This window comes from Poecilia reticulata, linkage group LG21, assembly GCF_000633615.1.
Source record: "Poecilia reticulata strain Guanapo linkage group LG21, Guppy_female_1.0+MT, whole genome shotgun sequence".
In the NCBI taxonomy this organism is placed as follows: Eukaryota; Metazoa; Chordata; class Actinopteri; order Cyprinodontiformes; family Poeciliidae; genus Poecilia; species Poecilia reticulata.
This window is the reverse complement of record NC_024351.1, coordinates 22,302,867-22,308,097: the sequence shown is the minus strand read 5'-3', so window position 1 is coordinate 22,308,097 and position 5,231 is coordinate 22,302,867.

Below are 5,231 nucleotides of genomic sequence, written 5' to 3'. Positions count from 1 at the left end.
GTTGGTCTCGTCTAAAAATCCCCAGCATTACTTCTTATTCAGACTCAGACATCTTTCAACATGTCTAAACCACTACCGTCATATTAATGGGCTTTTATTCAAAGAGAAGCGCCACTTCCTTCAATCCGACAAGCTCAGTTCAATATTCCAGTRAAACTGATGAACTGCAACTTCCTGCAGCTGTTTTGAACTAAACATATACTTGTTGAGCATATGTTTTCTATTTTTTTTTTTCATCATTGAATCAAACTTTGTACCCAGAAGGCTGTTAACTTATTCATGGGAAGGTGTAATTACACTAAGTGCTGAAATAAAAAGCCTTTTTTATTTTTCCCCTCGGACAGCTGGTTCAACAAGCATGAAATCAGCTGGAATAAAGGAAGCCAGAGATGACATGTCACTGAGAAACAATACAGCAAAAACACACCTTTATGGAAAGAAAGCAGACRGAACAACAGCAGCAGGACATAATGATTTATCCATGTTCATGTATCCCACTAGGACATCAATACAATGGAGCATTGGGCCATCGTAGATAGAAAAAAAAGAAGCATATTTCTGTCAACCAATTTAGAAATTTGGAGATTAATTTCTGAAATTTTCCAGAAAAAAACATTACTGAGGCTCAAAAGTCAAATTGTTTCAATTCTGGAAGTGTTTTTTTCTAGAAAATTTCTGAGACCAACCTCCATTTTCCTGAGATTTTTTCTTCTTAAATATTTTTTTGGCTTTTGTCACTCAGAAATGTCTTTGTTTCTTGTACAAAATTTCCGAAATTTTCCAACTGAAATGTTCCGAATTGTTTTTTTTTAAAATCTACAACGGACGTAATACGTCGCCATTCATTAACGCTGTTAAAATAAAGCTTTTAATGCAGCTCGTTGGCAAACATGTACAGCTTTATTTATTGTCTCATTAAGCTCAGTATAAATAAGTAAAGCACAAACTGGTGATGGAAGTACATGTGATGTGATCAGCGACGGGTGAGTTTGTGAGATTAACTTGCCACACTAATGGACAGAACTAATAAAGCAGATCTTTACAGGCAGGCTGAGGCAGAGAGCGTCCCGGGAACCAAGCTGTGATGGATGGAAGGTCTGTGGCTGGAGCAGTTTGTCACACTTGGGTGACAGTCAAAAGCTGTCTAAACAAGAACACACACACACACTCACACATCAGGAGCCATTACAACCAATTAGAGCAAGACATCGACAGAGAAGGATGCAAGAGCGGTGCTAGGCACCTGTAATAAGCTGCTGCCTCTTTTCACAGAACAGATGATGCGAGGGAGGAGAGGAKGAAGACGCGGGTAGGACAGGGGGAAAAAAGAACGAAACCAACTGCAAATAMCATCATCATGGTGGTTAATAAGGATTAGAAATGGACAATAAATTCACACACACATAAGATGATGACAGGATGAGCAGAGGACACGGGATGAGAGCGGGGAGAAGTGAGCATTTCTCCCATGAGGCTTGATGCCATTTCAGCTTGCGACACTGCAGGAAGCAGCCGGGTACAGGTGGCTCAAATCGCACACACTGTCAAAAAAAACACACTACTTCACACACAACACTTCTAAAAGAYCTAACACAGACACATGGTGCAACTGCTGAGAAAAATCCTAACATGGTGTACATGACTTTTAATCAGGTTATACACTACGTTGAACTTAAGTGTGAAATYAGATGATWTCAGTGATTAATAAACCAAACTGTGAGCTGCTCATAATCCATCTGTCACATCTGCCACTTCAATGTCACAGATGGACATTGAAGGTTTAYAAAGAGATCTATGTGATCTAATAGGATCTCTAGGTTCATAGAGTGAACTCAGAGCTCTAATATATAACTGGATCAACCATCAAATATACAGCAAAAACAAAATCTTATCAAGTATTTTTGGTCTAGTTTCTAGCCCAAATATCTTRGTACGTTTGAAAGAAGACAAGACCAACTTATCAGTAACTTTTAAGGAAGATATAGGAGCTTGTGTTTTAAGTCAATAATTCCTTAATATTAGTACTAGTTCCATTGGCAGATTATTTCACTTTGCAACAAGATATTTTCCCCATATTATAATGTGCCATGGTTGTCCTATCAGACTGTCGGTTCCCGAAACCACACAAAAAAAAACTCGTAAAAGCACACACGGTTTCTGTNGGGAACCAAGCTGTGATGGATGGAAGGTCTGTGGCTGGAGCAGTTTGTCACACTTGGGTGACAGTCAAAAGCTGTCTAAACAAGAACACACACACACACTCACACATCAGGAGCCATTACAACCAATTAGAGCAAGACATCGACAGAGAAGGATGCAAGAGCGGTGCTAGGCACCTGTAATAAGCTGCTGCCTCTTTTCACAGAACAGATGATGCGAGGGAGGAGAGGATGAAGACGCGGGTAGGACAGGGGGAAAAAAGAACGAAACCAACTGCAAATACCATCATCATGGTGGTTAATAAGGATTAGAAATGGACAATAAATTCACACACACATAAGATGATGACAGGATGAGCAGAGGACACGGGATGAGAGCGGGGAGAAGTGAGCATTTCTCCCATGAGGCTTGATGCCATTTCAGCTTGCGACACTGCAGGAAGCAGCCGGGTACAGGTGGCTCAAATCGCACACACTGTCAAAAAAAACACACTACTTCACACACAACACTTCTAAAAGATCTAACACAGACACATGGTGCAACTGCTGAGAAAAATCCTAACATGGTGTACATGACTTTTAATCAGGTTATACACTACGTTGAACTTAAGTGTGAAATTAGATGATTTCAGTGATTAATAAACCAAACTGTGAGCTGCTCATAATCCATCTGTCACATCTGCCACTTCAATGTCACAGATGGACATTGAAGGTTTAYAAAGAGATCTATGTGATCTAATAGGATCTCTAGGTTCATAGAGTGAACTCAGAGCTCTAATATATAACTGGATCAACCATCAAATATACAGCAAAAACAAAATCTTATCAAGTATTTTTGGTCTAGTTTCTAGCCCAAATATCTTRGTACGTTTGAAAGAAGACAAGACCAACTTATCAGTAACTTTTAAGGAAGATATAGGAGCTTGTGTTTTAAGTCAATAATTCCTTAATATTAGTACTAGTTCCATTGGCAGATTATTTCACTTTGCAACAAGATATTTTCCCCATATTATAATGTGCCATGGTTGTCCTATCAGACTGTCGGTTCCCGAAACCACACAAAAAAAAACTCGTAAAAGCACACACGGTTTCTGTRCACTGTCTGGCAGATTGCACTGAGTAAAAGCTTGAGGGGCAATATGACCCCGTCTCYTAAGACTGCGGTAGAGTTAAAAATGTTTCCCCATCTGTGAGGAAAAAGAAAATTCTAATAAAAATTCGGTRACACTTTATTTTATTTTTTTAAAGATTTTTTKGGGYTCTAGTGGCCTTTATTTGACAGTTAATTGACAGGAAAGTGGGTAATGAGAGAAGGGGAAGATATGCRGCAAAGGTCACCAGGCCGGGAATCGAACCTGCGACAGCCACGTCAAGGACTAGGACCTCCATATGTGGGTTATGCTTAACCCCTGCACCMCCACAGCACACCCGGTAACACTTTATTTGACAGGGTGTGCATAAGACTGACGTGACACAGTCATAAACATGACATAACACCTGTTATTAGCATGAAGGAGTCTTCGTGAATATTTATGACTTTTGTCATAAAGTGTCATTCGGTAAATAATGACACTTTTAATGCAAAGTTGCTCTTAAAGTTGCTTAAAGTTGCTTAAAGTCCATTAAAAGAGGCAATTTTGCATTAAAGTATCATTTACAAAATAATGCAAAGTTGGCACTTTTAATGGACTTTCAATGCAACTTTCAGAGCAACTTTGCATTAAAAGTGTCATTTACCCAAATGACACTTCATGACAGCAATCATAAACATTCATAAAGACTCCTTCATATTCCTAATAAGTGTTAAGTCATGTTTATGACAGTGTCATGTCAGTCTTATGCATACCCCGTCAAATAAARCGTTAAAAATTCTAAAACTTTTTTGAAGAAAACCTTTTGTTTAAAATGCAATACAATTCAAACATCACTTTTAGTCTCTTTAGCCAAATGATGTTAGCCAAACTGTACAACATACTATGATCTGTACTAATAACCCCAGACAAAAGTTAAGAGTCTTTTGATAAGGAAACAAAAACGTCACCTGTAAGCTGCCAYGAACAAGCTTGATGCATGTAGTGGATGCTTCCAGCTGAGGTGGTCAAGGACAGAAGACGGAGAATCGAGGACATTTTATTATGAAATGTGAAAATGTCAATTCTGTTGTGCAGYGCACACACTGGGCTGTGCCATTTTTTTTATTTTGTTTAAATGGATCTCTCACCTTATATACATTTAGTTTCTTTCCTGGCTGTACTTCTGTCGCTCACTATCTCCCTCCATAGTTGCTAATAGCACTAAGCATTAGTCAAAAGCTCATTGGTAGAAATGAGAGCATTATGCAACACAAATAATCATCYGGATGAAACACAGTAAATAGTAAAATATAACCTAACAAAGCCTTAAAAATCGAGGTCTAGAACTCATTCAATGAATCGTTACAGCTCTAATGGTAATATACGTTTCTGACATGATGGGCCATCAGTCAGCCACCTGCAGCAGCTCTGACCATGCATGCAGAGACCTGTCATCAAACTCCAGCTCCATCCTCTGGTTGTGATAAAGCAGCAGAACGTCTCAAAGCTGGCAGTGAATTTACTGCTGGAGTCCCTCTCTGCAGCAGAGTGGGGCTGATTAAGTTCTGCTCTGCAGTCAGCTGTTAATAACAGCTGATGAATTATTAAGCGCCACATTGGTCAAAGTGTAGCTACAGGCTGAGGCCACACTGATAATTTAGACCTCCAGTCAGAGTTACACACAGTGAACCTTTAGCAGCRGGCTATGGGTCRGAAAAGTTACAATGCACTTCAGTGGCAATTCAATTTGAGTTTTTCAGTTTGTGARAATGAAAGTGAATGAATATACAGATTAAAATGTGCAGTATGGTAGCACTGCTTGTCAATGAAACAGATGAACACGACTCTCTGGGCATATTCAGAGCTAATAAGCTCCATAACGAGTAGCAAACGGGTCCGTCCAACAGGAGTCCATAAAACAGMCCCAACAGGGCGATAACAGAGACTTTAATATCTCAACTGAGGGGAAACCTCAGTCAAGTTAAAAGCTTTAACAGAC